The sequence below is a fragment of the Macaca fascicularis genome, chromosome 13 (genome assembly GCF_037993035.2).
Source record: "Macaca fascicularis isolate 582-1 chromosome 13, T2T-MFA8v1.1".
In the NCBI taxonomy this organism is placed as follows: Eukaryota; Metazoa; Chordata; class Mammalia; order Primates; family Cercopithecidae; genus Macaca; species Macaca fascicularis.
In genome coordinates, this window is record NC_088387.1 from 42,568,493 (window position 1) to 42,590,664 (window position 22,172).

Genomic DNA, 22,172 nt, shown 5'->3' on the forward strand with positions numbered 1-22,172 from the left:
TGACCAAAACATTATGAGGCACACGACTGTATAAAGAGCATGATCTAGCAAGAAACGGGAAAAAGACACTGAAATTTCCACCCAAGTAGAATAAATACATTACAGTAAAAAATTAAAATGTCATACATGTGGATAAATCTCATAAAATTATGCTAAAAGAAAAATATCAAGTTACAGAAGAACATATAATATTTACATATGGTGTAAACTTATACAAAGCAGTACTAAATGTTGCTAGGGATACATGTAACATAGTAAAAGTATAAAGAAATGCATGGCAATAATAAATGCTAAATTCAGGAGGACAGTAACTTGAAGGGAGGAGGAAATGAATGTGATTGGATAGGAGTAAACAAAATTCAAATGTACTGCTAAAGTTCTAGTTCTGTAATTGCACCATGACTCTTTTCAAATTATCATTCTTCATTTTTTAATATATAATATTTTAAATACTCTTTTGAAAATTAAAAATAATTACAGTGTAATAGAAAATCTACAATTCTTATCACCTACTTTATTCAAGGGGCAAGGAGGATGGGAAATAAGCCTGTGGGGCCCGCAGAACAAAGAAAAGCACAGCATCTGTCATTCATCAACTAATTTAAAAATATTATTTGTTTCAGATAGAGAAAAATTTTGTCCTTCATTTGATTATGTACATCAGCTTTTACATTTTTAATTAGATAATTCGCATGTCTTAAATTTTGCTAGCTCAAAAATACTCAGCTTAAACTGAGAACAATGCCATCTGGAAATACAGGCAACACTTGGTTATGCACTTCAGAATTTTAACTGTGAGTAAAAAATTATTTGACTTTCCCATGTTAGTTGATGTCTACCCAGACAATCATGGCCTAATGTAGTTTAATTGCCTTCAAATGAGAGTCTCATTTATTTAAAGTGAGGAACATCCAGGGTTAAGACAGTCGTGTTCCAGGGCTGCTTTGTGTTGAACACTGAAGCTGAGCCTAAGTTGAAGAGTACAATACGCATCACAAAGCATTTTGTGAAAAGACAGTGAAATCTTAATTCCCCTGACCAAGTGAACAAATACCTTTTGGCCAAGGAGACCCCAGAGAAACCTTAACAACAAAGTTTTCTAGCCATGCTTGGGGTGGGGAGGGAGTGGTCAGTCACGCCTCATTATACCTCCTCCCTCCTTAACCGCCATTAGACTTTTTTTTCTAAGAGTTAAACAGAAACCAGCCCTGGAAAAAAAAGAAGGAATAACTCACTCCTCCACCTACTTCAATCAATAGCTTGGTACCTTGTCCGGATTCCCGTGGTTTTGACACAACAACTGATTAACATTGCTTCCTGGTAAGTGACCATCAAGCACGGAATGGTTCTGGTGGATTCGTGGAGGTTGTGTGAGGCACCTCTGTGTCCTCCATTTCACATATACAGCCTAATGTTATTGCATTTTGATGTTAAATCTGTGCCTCAAAATGAACATGGGACGATATAACATACCTGTTTGCTTACCACACATGATTGTGACTTCCCCTCATGAACATTCCTAGCCCCTCCTGTAACCTGGTAAATATGTATATCTAACTTAACCACCAAGTATAAAACTCCTGTGACACCCTCCCTACCTCAAAGTTTCTACTTTCAGTCTCTACCAGAGCCTGTGCTTCCCAGCCTGCAAGTTGTAGCCCTTCATAAGAAATAAAGTTCTCTTTTCCAAATTTATAGATTTTGTGATAAGTTGACAATTTCCATCCCTCCCTTAGTATATGGTTAGGTTTAGGGCACTTGCTTGTGGTAGGCATTACAAGTTTAATCTGTGACCAAGGTTAGGGTGGGTCTCTTAATAGGACTGGGGTCTATATGACATAAGATTAATAACAAAGTTGAGGCTGAGGAGTAGAGCTCTAGAAGGTCATCACAACAGTTAATTGTCTCATCCCTGTTGCCCTTTAAAGAAGTGTCAGATGAAGACAGATAATGTGCCATTAGAGTATATGGAGACACATGGTCTGTAAATTATTTGTTCAAAATGGAATTTAGCTGACATCATTGGAATGCTTCCCTGAGGGGAACTGGAGACTAACTTTGTTCTGATTATTTAAAGTGCTTAAACCAACTGTGAATCTGCAACAGCACTTGCAGCTCATTTCCCGCCCAGTCCCACACTCTTCTTCCACACCCACCCTGGACCCTGGGCTCCAGCAGTCAAGCTTGTATTTCTGGACTCTGACAGTGTGTAATTGGACTAGAATTTTCCAGGCAGTCATGTTGGCAGGCTTTTGAACATGACTGTATTTGGTCTTATGTATAAAAATGCAGAAAAGGCAGTCTGCAGAGAGCAAGAAAGCTGAATTATCTAAGAGGGAGAGAGAAATGACTATGGGTACAGTGAGAAGATAGCAGGAAGAGACAGGGACCACATTGGGCCAAGAAGATTTTCCAGTTTCTGGATGAATAATCCTCTGTTAAGCTCCCTCTGGCTTATAAAAATGTATTTCTCTTACTTGCCACAAAAAGTCCTATGGAACACAACTCAGGTACATAACAGATAATTCAGGGAACTTACTATTTTCTAGTATAGGTATTCATCGGTAGCTCTCTGTGTCCTCTCACTGGTGCCCTATCAAGCCATCATTTTCCCACTTTGGTACATGTTTGGTGGCCTCTAAATATTTGCTTCCTCTCCAAGTGGGGCTACTGAGCCAAAAAGTAGACTTAGACATTAAACTGTTGTTTGAAAGTCTTTCTAAACGGCAGGAGTCTACTTTCCAGTCTCAGAAAGGTCAAGCTAATGACAATTATTGAAAAGGAAAGAAAACATTTATTGGCCACCTATTGTGTCCCAGTATGGTGATCACCAATGTAACTAATAGAAGAGAGGAATGAAATCCAAGTAGAAAGTGGTTATCACATGGGGCTTAGACTTAAACAGAGGGTGAAATTCACATTGCTCAAGCAGCCAAAAATTTGAGAAACAAAATCTCAGAAAGAAGGAAACTACAGGGAAGTAAGCCTCAAAATCTGCCTACAATCTCCCCTCTAAGCATTTGCCAACTCCTAAATTAAAAGGGTGATTAGTACAGATAGAGCAAGCAGAAGGTAGTTGGTAGAATGTAGAGGATTTGAACAATTTGGCTTAATTGACATATTTAGAACACCCCAATCAAAAATTATTAGCATGATTATTGGTTTTAAACAATCCATGGGTCAGAGGAGGAATCACAATGGAAATTAGGAACATTTTGAACTAAAAAAAAATTCATTGAAACTTATGATTTGCAGCTAAAACAGTGTTAGAGAAATATAGTTTAAAAAACATTTGGTAGAAAAGAAGAAAATAAATTGTGCCTTAATTTTCTCCTTAGCTTGACTGAACTTTACACAGGCTTCTTCTTGACTCTAAGTCCTGTCCTCCATCCTCTTAGAATAATTGCTTCAGAAAACTCTGTATTGTAAAGTATTTCTTTGCACCTTTGAGATGTAAATCTGTTAAAAAGTCTCTTGTCAGTTTCACAGCCCAGGACCCTTCCTCAAGTACTGGGAGCTATCCTTTTGAAAGTAATCATCAAGAAGAAATGGCCCCTATATCCCAGTATCTGTGGGAGAATAGGAGCTTACCTTCAGAGGGTGCCTTTCCTACTGTCAGGAAGATAAGAGAAAGTTTACTTTTCCTTTGTGTAAAGCCAATTAGCAAACACAGATGGTCTGTGGTTTCACTCGCCCAGCTCCGGAAAACTCTCCTGCCTTTTGTTTCAACTGTGCTCTCTCCCCTCTTGCAGCAATATTACCGGAAGTATACCATGGTGAGATGATCACAATCAACTTCTGTTTCCTTATCTTGTCAAGTACAATCTTTTCTTTGTTTCCATTTTAAAAGAACAGAGAAAAACATAGCAACCCTTAAGAGAGTAGAAGGATGGAAAAATATAGTAAGATCAGACATCAGTGAAGTAGAAAATAAAAGCATATTCAAGAAAATAATAAAACCAAAAATTGGCACTTTGAAAAAAATCAGTAAAATAGATACACGTCTAGAAAGAACAATTCAGAATAAAAAGAAAGGACAAATTATCAACATCAGAAATGAAAGAGGAGACTTTTATTTTCTATATTTGTTATTAAATACTGAGTTATTCTTTTTGTGTGCGCAGTGTCATAAATGGAAATGAATTCATTTTTAACTTTACTCCTTTATTGAATAGAGTCCTGTGTGCCTAATGTGGGTCTAACCAGCATCTTGATGCCTGAGTTTCTCAGAACACCTAGATCCTCACAGAAATTGATTCAACAAATATTTGTTAAACATTTGCAATGTGTCAGACACTGTCTTGACTAGGCATGGTTTGACCACATTTAATAATACAGATAGTGCCTGTTCACATAGAGCTTACAGTACATCTCTGCACTAGTGATTTTTAAACTACTTTTATCAAATAAATTACATTGTGTATTGCTCTCAATGGAGTGGAGTGTAATTTTGACTGACAGAGCTTAAATTAATAAAGTTCTCTCTTTGAGCAAGCATAAACATCTTTCACAACACTAACTATCCAGTTTAACTCCTTCAAAGGAGCTTCCTCCATCCTCATATTTGTGCTTTTTCCTCCACTACTTACTCTCTGACTTTAAAATATCCTCCATCTTCCTTTCCACCTATGTGAATTCAACCTGTCTTCTAAGATCTAACTCAAGTTCTATCGCCCTCACTTCGGTGAATTTCTTCTCTCTGAGAATATGGTATTCTCTGTTGTCTCTTGTCTGGACCTCACATTTCCCTCACAACCTTTGTTGCCTCCTCCATGCAATCCCCAAGGGGATGCTATTTTTCTAACTGATTAGGTTCCAGCAATAGGTGGGGTTACTGTGCTAACCGTGCTAGTGGGGCAGTACCTGTAAAAATGAAGTGCCCCAGGTGACACTTCTGCCTCTTCCTACCATGAAGCCAGAAGATGATGAGAATCGAAGCAAGTTTTAATGATTGGCGGTTGAAGCAGAGCAAGAATCTCAGCATGACCAGTTTAGGAGAAAGATTTTTCTATATGTTCCAGCCCAGCAACTAAAACTTCATCACTGGGGTGAGGGACAAAATTTGCTTTTGTACTCTATTTTATCTAGGCTAGAATGTCATGCAACATAAGATATATGACTACTGTACTTTGGGAAAAAAAATAAACACTTTTAATGAACATATTAAAAATCTTAATGGAAAATAATACACATATATCCATAAAATTACATAACATTTTTCTCTTCAGTAATCAGTTTTTTATTTAAGCATCTTTAAAATCTCTTTTGGACTCAGAAATTATGATATTCTCATGCTGCTTTTTGTTTATTAATTAAGTCTTTTTAAATCTGAGGCTTGTTGAAGAACACTAAGTTTTCATATGTGTTTATTATTTGGTTAAGCTTATTTTGTATGTTTCTTCCTAATAACTCATGTATATCCTGATATTTAAACAATGGTTTTGACAGAAAATGGGCCTAGGTTTGAATGATAGAATTTTATGAACCACCAACCGGTCACAAAAACCTTTTCTACTTGAAACTCTTGAACACTATTTTAATCCAAGATATTTAGCAGTTCAAATTGCCTTTGATTATTAACAGGCAGCCTTCTGTGAAATCATGAATTTTTTGCTACAATGATTCTGGTGTAAATCTTTGAACACATTTTAAGCAACAATTAAAGATGCATAACAAGTTAAAATGTGCTACCAATGCATATGACTTAATAGGATTGAATAGAAAACTTCTCATATGCTAAAGTTTATACATGTGTGACAATGATTATTGGGTCACAGCTCTTCTGTCAAATTTCCTTTATCATTAGTTACACATTTAAAAATAAGAAACTTAAAAATAAGTGTCCTTGTGGTCCCAGCTACTCGGGAGACTGAGGCAGAAGAATGGCTTGAACCCAGAAGGCAGAAGTTGCAGTGAGCCAGCATTGCGCCACTGCACTCACAGTGAGACACTGTCTCCCCCACAAAAAAAAAAAGAAAAGAAAAAAAAAAGAAAAAGAAGTGTCTTAGAATAAAAAGCATGTGAAAATACAGTGTTAAGATTTTTTCTTTGATCCTTCTACTAGGGAATTTATGGATACATCAGACATAAATTCGGACATTTCTGGGTCCTCTCAATATAGTAGCATTCATAAACACCCCCATTCCACCATTATTTTCAATACCCAGCTATGAATTATTTCAGAGAAATGACCTTACATGTAGGGATGTTTTATTCTTCCAAGGTCTTTCAGGTTTCAAAAAAAAGAAGGTTGCATTGTATAAAATAGGTAGAAATGCAGGAAAACTGTGGTGGACACTTGCTGAATTTTCAACCTAGAACTTTGTTCCCATAAAATAGCTTCCTTTTCTAGCCACAAAGTGAGAATGGTTGCTTTCATGCGCAATGAAAAGCCTTCCCTGGGAATCTGGAACACGCAGTGGTGAAGTTTTGTCTCTCCGATGGTCAGACTGTAATGTGAAGACTGAGAGCCACTGTATTTTAGGCTATGATAACGGGAGAAGTAGAAGAAACTGGCATACCATTTCCTGTTAAAAAGAAACTCCCTGAAAAGGGATTGAAGCAGGGAGAGTTGCTGAGATAGGAGAAAGGAATCAGTCTCATGGCTGTGGCCCTGGATACCAGTTCTTCACTGTACCCAACAATTTTCCTGATATTAATTATGTGAGACAAGCTCTTATCTTTATGGTAAAATAATGTATTTATTGCTTAAGCTAGTTGAGCTGCATTGATTGCTTGTAATAAAAAAGAACTCAGAAACTATCACATAAAAGTGGAAGTGTTTTAGTTCAGGACACAGCAGACCTTCTGGTATCTCCATGAAAAGTAAAGTGCTCATCTCTTATGAAGCAGACACTCTTATTTCTTATCCTTGTCACCTCCTCTATCCTTTGACATGGCTCCAGTAATGATTGTTTATAGAATAAATGAGTAGATGGATAAATTCATGTCTATACTTTTTACTTCCTTTTACCACTTCTCCAAATGTTGGTATTCAGATTTTCAAACATGAAAATATCTTTGCCATGTTTAGACACTATCAAGTGTAGAGTGTGGGTTTTAAGCAGATACCTCAATCCGGGTCACCTCATCACCAAGAAAACTCCAGGCACCTAACCCTAGTCTAAACAGCTGTTGCCAGAGTAGTAAAAGATTGTGGTATAAAGTATGGTAATCTTAAATAATAATCCTCCAGTAGCAGCTTTGCTCAGAAGGTGGCTGCATAACTGGTAGGCACTTTTAAGTTTCCTAACTTAGCAAACACATGCAGCTGCTTGTGTGCTGTCTTAAAAAATATACATCTGACAACAGCCTGTTGATTTATACACATACTTGTGTAAACACCACACATCTTCCCTATTCCTTCACTAACAGTCATTGACAATTTCACCCGTCATTCCCCTGTTCCCAAATCAGAAAAAAGAAACTCTGAAGAACACAATCTAACATCCCCAAATGACTAGTTTTCTTGGTGGGAGCAACAGTGACATAACTAACATTTATTAAATACTCTTCTGTGTCAGACATTGTATCATTATAAGCATTCTCTAATATTTGGAGCACCCATGAATTATAGAAGTACCTACCTAGGTATTCAATTGCATGGACTAGATATGGTAGGCTGTAATAGGTTTGCTAATTCCGTATTTTATTAAAAACAAGACAAAGCAAAACAAAATACTTGCTGTCTATCCTCATGATCATTTATAAATACAGGACATTCTAATATCCCAAAATATATGAAAAACATAAACATAATCACAGGTGAAGTTAATTGAGTAAATTTAGCTTTATAAAGTACTCACCAAATGCCTTTTTTTTCTGTTCTTGGTACAGCCGGTGAAGATTTGAGATGGACTAGCACAAAGTACATCGTACAAGCATTTCAAAGCTGCTGTTACATAACCCTCAAGATTTCCTGAGGTGGAAAGAAGACCTTCATTCACTTAAATCAGAACATCCGTAGACATTCCTTCCCACTTGGATGATTGTAGCTTCCTTCAGCATAAGAGGGTGGAGTGTTAAAAGACATGATATGATAGCTATTAGGCTCAACTTCTCTTACCCTGAAAAAAATTTGCCCATAATGAAGAAGTAGCAGTGACACTTACAAGCTATGTGTATTCACTTGCAGAGGAGGAGACTCCAAATGTTTCAGACATAACAGATGCATATGACGTTCCCCCGGGGTTCTCTCACAAGTTTTCTTGTACCAGGTTTCCCTCTCTTCCCTTGAAAACAGATCCCATTGTGTTAACCCCTAAGGCAGCCATTGAATTCAATGCTATCCCATCGACCACTGTGTTTTAGGTTGGCAATTCTTGGTTTTAGCACAACTGGAATCACTGACAGCAAGCCAAGAGTTGATATAAACCATAGTAGTGTTACCATGCTAAACAAAGGAGGAGGGAGTAGTGGGATATGATAATATCTACAATAGTATCAACTATTTCTCTGTGGAGCTGCTCGCGTAGCCAAACAAGGGTCTGAGAGACGACACAAAACATGTCTAAATGTGTTTACTCACTAGCCAGGAGTGACTGTCTTTGAATCTGAGCAGGATGAGTGAACACTTTTATTTTTTTCTTTTTAATTATTATTATTTTATTATACTTTAAGTTCTAGGGTACATGTGCACAACGTGCAGGTTTGTTACATATGTATACATGTGCCATGTTGGTGTGCTGCACCCATTAACTCATCATTTACATTAGGTACACCTCCTAATGCTATCCCTCCCCCTTCCCCCACCCCAAGACAGGCCCCAGTGTGTGATGTTCCCCTTCCTGTGTCCAAGTGTTCTCATGGGAGTGAACACTTTTCTAAGTGCGGAGCAGAGAAAATCGTGGTGAAATATGTAGAAGTGAGTTGGAGATACTAAATGTACTCCAAGATAAGATGAAGAAGATTCAAAACTCAATACCTTGCTGAAAAACCAAGTTGACAGGAAAGCAGTGATAGAAGTAGCCAGAAACAGACAACTTCTTTAGAAAGCTTGGTATCCTGGTAAAATAGAGATGAAGGATGATGAGTAACCCCTACAAGGAAAGAAAGGGATAAGATTCAGAAAACCTGCTCCCCTACTCCCACCTTGAGAAGGGCTACAGAAACTAAACTTGTATAAGTTGCAACCTGTTATAGCTGCTGGCACTTGTCATTCTAAGACATTTAATGTTGCTTGGGCCTATGAAAACAGAAGACTTGCAGATTTCTGCCATTCTAGCAGATGCATTTTTGTCATACTCTCACATTTCTAAAATCAAAAAGAATCTTTTAATCACTATGTACCCTTTTATGGAAATATCATTAATTCACGGGTACATCATATTAATTGTTTTTATAATGATGGCACCATGGGATTGAGGGAATAATATCTCAAAACTTCATTTATAATTTGGAACAATGTTCTAATGGTTCTTTGGACTTCAGATTTTCTTGTTTTCAAGACTAAGTGCTACTGTAGCCTCAATAAAGAATTGCAATAACTACAATAGAGGAGTTAGGCCTATGCAAATTTGAAAAGTTTGTAATATTTCTTTGACCTTTTTTTCTTGGCAACAAAATAAATTAGCAGTAATTGGGGGGAGAAGGAGGTGAATTATTTATATCAGTATGTTTTTGTCTTCCATGCTTTATGGTTTTTAGAGCAATACTGACACCTCTGTTCAAATAAATTAAATGCCCTTTCCAACAGACTCTCTTGACAAGAAAAAAAAAATACATTTCTTCAACTCCCCTCTCCCAAAGCAATCCAGCTGAAGGAACAAAACCCTTAAAGAATGTAGTAAAATTCATCTTTAATTAACCTGCCACAGGTCCATATGACAAACTTTGTCAGATACATGACATTTGGGTCAAATCAAAGGCAAGCACAAAGGACTTCCCATAGTAAGTCCAGTGCAGAGGTCTGAATATAAGACAAAAGTTAGAATAATGCACTGAAAACAGCCCTTTTTTTAAGCAACAAGGATAGGGAGAAATACAGAAATTTCCCCCACTGGAGTAATTTTATTTTACTTTTTACATTGAAAATTTCAAGAATATACAAAAGCAGATAAAATCTTGCAATAAACCATGTGTCCATCACTCAGCTTTAACAATATTCAACTATAAATGAAGCAGGCAGAGCAGATATAGAGATATACTAGATTCTTGGTAATGGATCAGTCATTACATAAAATTAGCCTAGCATCTGTATTTTTATTTATATAAACAATACCCCAAACAAAACAAAAATTCTATGGCTAAAGTCATTGGGTTTCTTAACTCACAGAGAATCCCAAATGATATAAGATAAGCAGGGTGGAGAATATTGGATAACAAGGAGCAGAGATCTAAGTTTGCAATTTTAGATGAAGGTCAATAGAGATAAGTCCATAAGCATACAACAAAACTTTTGGGAGATGAGGGCATTGTATGGTCACTGGTTTTCCAACAAAGCAACTTGCTGTCCTCAAGCAAGGGAAAGGATGAGCTCTAAAGTAGTTGCACACTTCTAATCATGGGAGCACACATAGCCCTGAGGCAGATGGTATTTCAAATTTGGCAAGTGCTAAGAAAGAACTTACCCAAATTAGAGTTACCAGCTGACGGCTGCTCGTTTTGCCAGTTCTAGATTCCGCTGCCACCTCCCACGCCCAAGCAATACAAAATCTATCAGATATTACAAACCACCAATACATAACCTGCCAACACAGGCACTAAATAGAAAATGGAAAGTATCCAGAGAAACAAAGAGAGGAGTTGAGTAGAATCTTCTACTGTTTTTCTAGGGCAAAAATAATGTACAGATACAGCTTCTTCTAGTCAAAGGTGAATAAAAAGCACAAACAATTTAGCCTCGTGTCTCTGTTAAGATGTGTCAAACAAAAAGAAAGACTTAAATATTATAAGTGAAAATTAAATGGAGAGTACATGTTGTAATTCAAGAGATAGAAGAAAGACTTCGTAAAAACCTTTTTTTGGGGTATTATCAAAAAACAAGAAGCTACCAACGAAAGGCAGTATTGAAGGTAGAAGATGACAGACTAAAATGGGAAAAAAGTTATGATAGTGATGTCCATTTCTTATTCTTGAAGTTTTTCATCTAGCTTCTCTTTCTGTCTCTTTCTCTCTCTCTTTCTCTCTCTCTTCTTCTCTCCCTTTCTCTCCCTCTCTTTGTGTGTCTATCCCCTCCCCACAACATAGTGAACCCAGAAGTCTCGGTATTCAGTTAGATTTTTATTTTAGTTTTATTTTATTATTCCATGACTATTTTTAATATTCTTTTTGTCTCTGTAGTCTGTATTACATATGTATCATTTTTTTACTAAGAAATAAAAGAAAGACAAGAGACAAAATTTATCATAGATTTGAAACTAAGGAAGCACTAAGGAATACACCTGAAATGGAAAAAAAAAGAAAAAACAAAATCAGTGTTTGGAAAGTTTTTAAAATTCTATGAAGAATAATTTAAAAAGTAAATAATTTAGTAAAAAACATAAAGGAATACCTCAACCCAGGTAAAAAGATCAGATGTTCTACAAAAGAAGGAAAAAATTAAGTTGTCCTCACTCTTTTTCATAAAATATTAGATTAAAGAAAGTAATAGACCCATTTACATACAAAGCTGAAGAAGAAAGTCTATTCTCACAGACTTTTATAACCAGCTAAGATATCATTTTTGTATTAAAATAATGGAAAGTAAAGACGTAATATTTGTAGCACTCATAAACACTGCCACAGGAATCATACAGTTTTTCTCCATATTCTGAGAGGCAAGAACATATAAATGGTTTTACTGAAATTGTAATTCCGGTAAGTTAGGAGGAATTTGTTATTTCTACATAGAGTAAATACTGGAGAAGTCTTGGAAATCATCTGAAGATTTTGATGAATTTCCAAAGTCAATTTAAAACTCTGCCCTAAACATAAGCAGAAATTGATATCAGTACTAGTTATGAATTTATCCATAGTACATATCTAGACCCACAGATCAACCAGTAGTCCCTCTGTTAAGACTAACTTCTAATTTTTTATTCCTTCTGACCATAGCTACAGTCAGAGACTGAAGTTTAACATAATAGTTTTTATTATAAATATAGTTATTCCTCAGTATCCTTGGGGGATTAGTTCTAGGAAACCCCCAAAATATGAAAATCCATAGATGCTCAAGTCTCTTATATAAAATAGTATAGTGTTTGTGTATATCCTACACAGTTATTTCTGGATTTTTCATAAGACTTAAAACATATCACCTCATTTATCTGAATTATGTAGTACCTAGCACATGACAACTTCAAGTTTGCTTTTTGGAACTTTGTATAATTTTTTTTTCTGAAAATTTTCTTTTCTTTATTCTTTTTCTTTTTTCTTTTTTTCTTTTTTCTTTTTTTTTTTTTTTTTTTGAGATGGAGTCTCGCTCTGTCACCCAGGCTGGAGTGCAGTGGTACGATCTCAGCTCACTGAAAGCTCGGCCTCCCGGGTTCACGTCATTCTCCTGCCTCAGCCTCCTGAGTAGCTGGGACTACAGTTGCCCACCACCATGCCCAGCTAATTTTTTTTATTTTTATTTTTAGTAGAAATGGTGTTTCACCATGTTAGCCAGGATGGTCTCAATCTCTTACTTCATTATCCACCCACCTCAGCCACCCAAAGTAGTGGGATTACAGGAGTGAGCCACCATGCCCAGTCTTTTTCTGAATATTTTCTATCTGCAGTTGATTGAATCCACAGATGTGGAACCCATGAATGGAGGGTTAACTGTACATGTCAGTGGAATCAGGGGGGCAGGTAAGCGCTTGGTTGCATCAGTGTCACCTAGTCCCATAATTAGGGTGATACAACTCAACGGCCACATCTAACTCTTTGTCATCAGTTGGTATAAAGGTGGAGAAAACATCTCAGAAAACATCCAAGAAAACAAAGAGAGGAGGTATTTTCTAGAATACCATCTGGAGTTCAGATGGTATTCATAGTAAAAAGTAAATTATTGACTCAATCAGCAAGTAATTTTTGAAAACCTTCTATGTGCCAGGCTCTGCATGAGCTACTGTAAAATTTCAAAAGATGCGGTTCTTGCCAAACACCTTTGAAACGCATTGCTAAGGTCTGGAGGTTTGTCTCCTCCAAACCTCATGTTGAAATTTGATTCCTAATGTTGGAGGTGTGGTCTAATAGGAGGTGACCAGGTAACTAGGTGTGGATCCTTTGTGAACTGATTAAAGCCCTACTTTGTGGTGAGTGAGCTCTTACTCTCTTAGATCCTATGACAGCCAGTTGTTAAAAAGAGCCTGGCATCTCCCCCTCTGTCTTGCTTCCTTTGTTGCCATGTAATCTCTGCACATGCTGGCTCTCCTTCACCTACTGCCATGAGTGGAAGAGCCTGAGGCCCTCACCAGATGCAACTGCTCAGTCTTGAACTTTCCAGGCATCAGAATCATGAGCCAAACAAACTTTTAAAAAATAAATTACCCAACCTTGTGTATTATTTTATAGCAACACAAAATGGACTAAGGCACACATTTATTCAGGAATGATAGAATCACCATAGTTCATCATGGAGAGAACATGGTTGTGTAGATAATGGAATGAGCCTGATGAAGGTAAGGATGTTGATAATTAAGCTGGTGGGACAGACACAAAGGTTTGTATGAGGCTTATGCCATATGTTATGTAGAAATACTTCCTTCTCACATAAAAACTATTAAGTGTTGGTATTACTTTTCTATAATTCCCATAACAAATAAGCATACATTTAGCAATATCTTTTTATTACCTCACAGTTGTGTAGGTGAGAAGTTCAGGCTTACTCTGAATTAGCGGTTTCTCTACATGTGAAAAAGCTGAAACTGGCCGGGTGCAGTGGCTCATGCCTGTAATCTCAGCACTGAGCCAAGGCGGGTGTATCATTAAGTCAAGAGATCGAGACCATCCTGGCCAACATGGTGAAACCCCATCTCTATTAAAAATACAAAAATTAGCTGGGCGTGGTGGCAGGCACCTGTAGTCCCAGCTACTTGGGAGGCTGAGGCAAGAAAATTGCTTGAACCCAGGAGGCGGAGGTTGAGGTGAGTGGAGATTGTGCCGCTCTAGTCTGGCCTGGTGACAGAGCAAGACTCCGTCTCAAAAAAAAAAAAGTTGAAACTAGCATGATAGTAGGGCTATATCCTTTTATGTAGGCTCTGGGGATGAATCTGCTGTCAAGCTAATTCAGGTTGTCAGCAGAATTAATTTAGGTCTTTGTGGCAGTGGAGCAAAGTTTCCTGCTGCTTCGTTGGCTATCAGCTTAGGATTGTTCTCAGCTGCTAGTGGATAACCACATTATTTAATGCATGCCCTTCTTCCTCCAGTTTCAAAGACAGTAATAATGGGTCAAGTACTTCTCACAGTTAAAATCTCTCTGTTCTCCTGTTCTGCTTCATCTCACCTGCCTTTTTCTTCTGCCACATCTCTCTGAATGACTTTTCTGCCTTTCTCTTCTGCTTTTAAAGGCTCTTTGTGATTACATTGGGCCTACCCAGATAATCTCCCTATTTTGAGGTCAGCTGATTAGTAAACCTTACTTATTTCTACAAAGTTCTTTCATAGTAGTATCTACATTCGTGTTTGATTTAATATCAGGAGCAGGAGTCTCGAGGTGGACATCTTTAGAATTTTTTTCACTATGACATTCAACAGAACTTCTGAACTAAAGAAATGCTGATTTATTCCCTTCAATACGAAGGCTGTAAATCACAGAATCTCTCACAGATGGAAACTTGCAGAAAATGGGGTGAAATGATGGGAATTGCTGATCACTTAGAAATGTAAAGAGTGAAATGATTTTGCTGTTTAAATATCAGTCCCATTTGGAGCCAGCAATCACAGATGTCGACTATGTGCTTAAAAAAATCAATACATTCCTAGGGTGATGATAAGTTAGAAGGGTCGTAAATTACATGCATGGCTTACAAGAAATGTATGGGGAGGTTTGCCCAGTATATTGACTATTTTGTCTTTGAAATGTAACCATCAATTATGATGGCCCCTTGTGCAGAAGCAGCCAGATTTATGACTGTGATTGGAAAGGGGGAGTACAAGCTTTTACTGAGCTTTGACTTGGGGCCAGAAATTGGTAAGTCACTTTCACACTCATAATGTCTTTTGGCTTTATGTGTAAGTAAAGTAGGTGGCTCTATATCTCTGTGCTTTTCGGCTCGACAGAGCCAAGAGAGACGAGGAAAGGTGGTGTTGCGGGAAGTCCAGCAGCATCAGCCAGCTGAGCATAGCCACAAGGCTGCTCCTCTCAGGAGGCCAGGCTGCCTTAGGAGCTGTATTATGAGAAAATAAAAATGTTCATTATTTTGGCCTCTGGAGAGAAAACTCTCGATTTCTCAGATTTGTATTGTTTCCCATTTGAATAATATACACCAGGTCTTACAGATAGCTTGCTAAATTTCCTTTTATGAAATTTCAGCTTGGGTGCAGGTGCTATGGTTTTGAATCAGGAAAAAATGGATTCAGGATGTTTTTCCTTCAGAATCTTAAATAAAATAAGGATATTTTTGAGTAAATTATAGTTTTAAAAAGTGCTTCACTCACTTGTGTGCGTGTATGTGTGTTTTCATTATGAAACAGAGTTATACCTCTAGCCACCTTTATTTTAGAAAGAGAACTTGAGCATTCCCCAGGGATGGCAGCAGTTGCTGTGGAAGGGCTACATTGCTAAGAACTGGTGGATACTTCACTCTTCTGGGTCTCAGATTTCTCGTCATGTTTTTTAAAATGAGAGGGTTGGGTTAAAGTTTTTTTTTTTTTTTTTTTTTTTAAAGTTAAGGTTGGTAACTACTGTCTAGGAAATTATCTAGAAATTGGGACATTTTCTGTGAATTTCTATGGCCAAATGTAACCATGTTTATAAAGGGAATATCGCCTTCATAGAGGCTCAGGTCCTTAAGACTATTATTTTAACTTTTGAGTAGACAGTACATTCCCATAGTTCAAAAAGCTATGTACATATATATATACACACACATACAAATATATGTATAATCTATATATCTACATACATAAATGTATGTGTGTGTGTGTGTATGTGTTTAGGTATGTGCATGAAAAAGTTTTCTTCTACTTCTGGCCCCATCTTCTTAGATTCCTACCATCACCCATATATTTGAATGTAGCAACATTTATTAGTGTCTTGTTTATCCTCCAAGTGTTTCTCCGTGAACATAAAAGCAAATAATAATATATTTTCTTATCTCACTTTTGCACAAAATATAATGTACTCCATTTTGTACCCTTTTTATTAATATTCATATTTTTGAAATTTTTCCCATCAATACCTGAGGACCTTCCACATTGTTTTATATAGCTACACAGGACAGGTCCTCAATTCCTTATCTGCATTTCAGGAAAACACACTGAAATTTTAAATGGCTCAGTATTCCTCTTCTACATATCTACAATATCCAAGAATAGTGTGTACAAGACATTGGCTACAAAACATGTATTAGATATTCTTAGCAGCTCTATTCATAAAGCCAAACACTGAAAATTACCCAAATGTCCCTCAATAGCAGAAAGGATAAATACATTTCTGCATAACCATATAATGAAATACCATGGGGCAATTAGGATGAACGATCTAGAATTATACAAAACAATTTGGACGTATCTTACAGACACAAAGTTGATTGAGAGAAACCAGACATAAGACAGTAGATATGCTGATTCCATTTATGTAGAGTTCAGAAAGAAGCCAAATTTGTTCACATATTTGAAGTCAAGGGACCGTGGAAGAAAACAGGGGGCGATCTTCCAGGGTGCTGACAATACACTGTTGTCTGGTCCGGACTCTGGTTGCACTAATGTATTCGGTTATTGAAAATTCATTAAGCACTTTGCATTTGCCATTTGTGGACTTTTCTGTATATATGTTATATTTTAACAAAAAGTTTTTTAAAAATAGAAAAAAGTAAAAGCACTGAAAGCAAAGTATTTTTATTGCTGATTTGATAAATGTTGAGGTTTTTAATTGTGTCCTGAGCAAATTACCGCTAATCAGACCCTTAAAACAGTACACATTTATTCTCATAGTACTGTAGGTTAGATAGCCAGGTACACTGTGGATCATTGGTTCTCTGCTTCAGGTCTCGCTGGGCAAAATTTAGTGTCCCCTTTCTGGGGGCTGTAGGAGAGACTCTGCTTTCCAGCTTATTCCGATTGTTGGCAGAATTCTGTTACTTCGTGGTGGGGATGTCATCACAGTTTCCTTGTTAGTTGTCAGCTTCTCTCAGCTTCTCAAGGACACCTGCACTTCTTTTTGCCCCCTTCACCCATTAGCCAGTAATAGTGCACAAAGCCCTTCTCTGACTTTCCTTCTTCCACATCTTTCTTCCTTTTCTGTCTTCTTCTCCTTCCAGCCAAAGACAGCTCTCTGTTTCTAATGATTTATGCAATTAATTAGATTGGGTGTACCCAGAAAATCTATGATAATCTCCTCATTTCAGTGTCCAGAGTGGTAATTGCATCTGTAAATTTTCTTTTGTCAATGTAACTGAATGTAAGCAACTTAATGTAATAACTCCAAAACTCATAGGTTCCAGGAATTAGGGCATAGACATATTTGAGTGGCCATTATTTTGCCTACCCCAGTGATGCAATCTCAACCTGTCTGAACTGAGCTGGCCTGACCTGAAGTAAGTATACTTATGTTTTATCTATATATAATGCCACCGAATGTTATTTTTCAAACATGATGCAAAATGTTGATGCAGTTGGAAAACAGGTGCTGTCCCAGACCCTTCTGGAAGTGTGATATAGTATGCTATTACCATATTATCTTTCAGTAAAAAAATTCTGAATTCCAAAACACATCTGGCTCAGGAACTGTTGACTCATATTGTACTAGCTGGAGATATCATGGTATTTATTCTTCTCTTTTGATACACATTTAGATTATTTCCTTTCTTCTTTAGTTACTAATGATCTTGTAATAAGCATCTTTGAACACACTTCATTTTGCATGTATGTAATTGTATCTGTAGAATAAATATCAAGAAGTAAAATTCAAGGGTCAAAAGAAGTGTGCATTTTTAATTTTGATAAATACGACCAAATTACCCTCTTGAGGGGGAAGCATGACACCAATTTATCTTATGTATGAGGATTCTGCTTCCTCACAGTCTTGCTCACACGGTTTGTAATGAAACATCTAGATCTTTGCCAACTTTATAGATTCAGTGAAGTTTTATTTTAATTAATAGACTTTAATTTTGAGCAGTTTTAGGTTTCTAGAAAAATTGGAGCAGAGTACAGAGGTATCCCAAATGATTCAGTGAAGTTTTAATTTGCAATTATTTTATTATACATTAGCATACTTATAATAGGTTAATCATAAATTTTTTTTGGTATGTTTAAAAGAAAATTGCATTTCCTGGCCAAGTGCAGTGGATCACACCTGTAAGCCCAGCATTTTGGGAGGCAGAGGTGGGTGGATCACTTGAGGCCAAGAGTTCAAGACCAGCCTGGCCAAAATGGGGAAACCTCCTCTCTAAGAAAAACGCAAAAATTATCCCAGCATAGTGGCGCATACCTGTAGTCCCAGCTACTCAGGAGGCTGACAGGAGAATCGCTTGAACCCCAGAGCTGGAGGTTGCAGTGAGCAGAGATTGCACCACTGCACTCCCACACTCCAGCCTGGGTGACACAAAAAAAAAGAAGAAGAAGAAGAAAGAAGAAAGAAGAAAGGAGAAAGAAGAAAGAAGAAGAAAGAAGAAAGATGAAGAAGAAAACTGTATTTCCATTACTGTGAACAGCCTGTTCATATTGAGTTGTTGGTTTTAAAAATCAATTTATAGAAAATCATTATATATTTATGTACATTTTGGCATAAGTTAAAATGTGTGTTCATAGTTTTGTCTTTGGACTTAGCTTTTTAAAAACATATTGCATTATAGAAGTGTTTTATTCTGTGTAAAATATGTTATTAATACTTTCTTTTATAGTTTATAAGTTTAAGCTACATTTTCAAAGGCCTTCAATAGAGCACTTTTGTTTATGAATTATGAATCCAAGTTCCAATTCTGACCATATCATTTCATTAATAACAACATAGAGGAGCTGGTTACCTCCCAGTAAAGGCCTTCATATCCTATATGAATTAACATATTAAGACTTTCTAATCTGTACATTCATAAATCCTACATCTAATGGCTGGAGGTAGCCAGGGAAGCAGAGTTACCAATTATGTATAGTACCAACATAGGATTCATTAATTATTAAAATCCTGAAACTAGATTGTATTTGTTCACATTATAGGGTACATCTGTCACCATAATCTTCTTCACTTAAAAGATAAGTCTTCGTCTAGATGTAACAATCTTACTCAGATGAGGTCCTTGTTCCAGGTCTGATTTTCAGTCCTGCCCTGAGCAGCTGCCATAGAAAGACAGAAAGCATTGATAAGAGCTTTTTTGATGTTATAAAACTTAAGAAAATATTGGAGAATTAGCATGTATCACAAGACAGGAGAAAGGGAAAAATGAGGGCTGAATATTGGAATTAGGAGGTGTCAAAGGAGGTAAATAAAAGAATTAATGGATTAGAAGGAGGAACAATCTTAGAGAATTAGCTTATGTTAGATTGGGATGTAAGAAGAAAAAGGGGGGATACAATCTAGAAGAAGTAACAAATGTCATAAAGGGGATATAATGAGAGAAAAGAGGGAAGAAAAACTCAGAACCTGAATTTATCTAGAATTTAGGTCTGACATTAGATATGGATCTAGACCTGGATGTTGTACTGGTGCCCCAGTCATGAACCTGAAATGGACCTAGGGTATGTATATTGGATCTTGACTATGAACATGGACCATGAACTTATACTGAATAAGGACACTGGAATTGGATCTTGGACCTTTTATACTTACCTTGAACCATGATTTCAAACTTAGACATCAGAATGAGACCTGGATCTCAGACCTTGGTGTAAACCTTGACTGTGTACTTTAACTTGAACTTAGCACCTGAACCTGGACATTGGAACTGGACGTGGGACCTAAAACTTGATATTGTATTCATCCAGAACCTCGAATCTGACCTTAATTGTGCTCCATGGTTGTGGACTTGGACTTTAGTCATTAAAATTTGACCTAGACAACTAATCCTAAACTTGAATCTCACATCTTGACCTGTTCCTGACCTTAGACCTAGAACTTCAACACAAACCTCAATCCTAGACCTAGATATGAACCTGAACCTTAAAACTATGCTCTTGACCCTGGATCTTTACCTTATCCTGGACATTGAACCTTGAACATGGAAATGAATTTGTCCTAGATCTTAGACCTGATATTAGACCTGGACCTTGAACTTGAACAAGATCGTGAATTATGAGAATGTATCTTGGACTTTGACCTTGGACAGTCTTTATCTTTACACATAGACTTTGGGCCAGCCCTTAGAACTGGACCTAGACTTCACTTTGTCATAGATTTTGACTGTGGACCTCAGATTTTCACATGAACTTTGAAAAAAATATATTTACTTTTAATTCTTACGGATACATATAAATAGCACATATTTATGTGCACATATTTATGGATACATGTGATAGCCTGATACAAGGTTACAGTGTGTAATGATCAAATCAAGGTAATTGGGGAATCCATAGCCTCAAGCTTTTATCATTTCTTTGTGTTAGGAACACTTCAGTTTTAATCTTTTAGTTATTTTAAAATAATCAGTAAATTACTGTTCACTGTAGTCACCATAATGTACTACCAAACACTAGATGTTATTCCCTCTAACAACAGTTTTTGTATCCATCAATCACACCTTCTTTATCCCCCTTTCCTCACTATTCTTTCCAGTCTCTGGCAACCATCATTCTACTGTCTGTTTTTGTTAGTTGAATATTTTTTTAGCTCTGAGAACTAAAAAATTTTTTTTTAGCTCTAGTGAGAACATGTGATATTTGTCTTTCTGTGCCTGGCTTATTTAACTTAATATAATTTCCTCCAGTTCCATCCATGTTGCTGCAAATGGCAAGACTGCATTCCTATCAATGGCTGAATAATAATCCATGTGTACATATACCACATTTTTGTTGTTTTTCATTCACCCATTGATGGACACTTGGATTGAGTATATATCTTGGTTATTGTGAATAGTTCTGCAATAAACATGGGAGTGCAGATATTTCTTCAATATACTAATTTATTTTATTTAGGGTATATACCCATGGGTGGGATTCCAGTAGCTGGATCATATGACAGTTCTAACTTTAGTTCTTTGAGGAATCTCCATACTATTCTCCATAGTGGCTGTAGTAGTTTACATTCCCACCAACAGCATACAGGGATCTTCTTTCTCTACATGATTACCAGCACTTGTTATCTTTTTGGATAAAACTATTTTAACTGGGATAAGATGACCTCTTATTGTAGTTTTGATTTGTATTTCTCTGATGATTAATAATGTTGAGCATTTTTGCATATACCTGTTGGCCATTGGTATGTATCCTTTTGAGAAACGTCTGTTCATATCTTTTGCCCATTTTAAAATGGGATTATTTGTTTTTATTCCTGAGTTGTTTGAGCTTCTTATTTATTCTGCGTGTTAATCACTTGTCAGATGGGTAATTTGCAAATATGTTCTATGGGTCGTCTCTTCAGCTTGTTGACTGTTTTCTGTGCAGAAGCTATTTAGCTTGATATAATTCCATATGGACATGAACTTTGAACCTAGATTTTGGACCTGCATTTTTTCAGTTCCTTAAATATACCTTCCATTGGAACTTGGATTTTATTTGAATAGGCAGTAAGAAGTTACTTTGAAGAAGTGCCTGAAATTGACCTTCTTTGTTTATATGCTGCTTATTTCCACAAACACTGCTTTGATTAATTTTATCTTGTTCTATCTGGAATAAAGTACATTTGAAAGTGTTTTTCTGAACTATTTTGCTGACAGATGCTTAATCTGGTGTCATTCACTAAACACCTATTTCTCATTCCAAATGGAACAAAAATTATCAAAATCAGTGCCCTTTAGAATCAGATCAACTCATTTTCTTGCTGCTACCACCAGGTACATTTTGTTTTATGCTCTCAAAAATCAATCCCTATACATCTGTCTTTCACAGTGCTCATCATTCTGTAATTAATTGTGCTATTATTTCATTAATTTATTCCTCATTTTCTATATAGCAAG

The 22,172-nt window shown here is 36.6% G+C and overlaps 1 long non-coding RNA gene across 2 annotated transcripts in view; it reads right to left on the reverse strand.

Annotated features, from left to right (window-relative positions):
- LOC123568274 (uncharacterized) overlaps positions 1–8,313 on the reverse strand; it is a 120,161-nt gene extending 111,848 nt beyond the window's left edge. For both annotated transcript variants that reach the window (XR_006691454.2, XR_010580393.1), the window contains exons 1-2: positions 8,112–8,313; positions 7,806–7,998 (exon numbers count right to left, since the gene is read on the reverse strand). This is a non-coding gene — a long non-coding RNA (uncharacterized lncRNA). The remainder of the gene's footprint in view (positions 1–7,805; positions 7,999–8,111) is intronic.
- Positions 8,314–22,172: the final 13,859 nt, after the last annotated feature.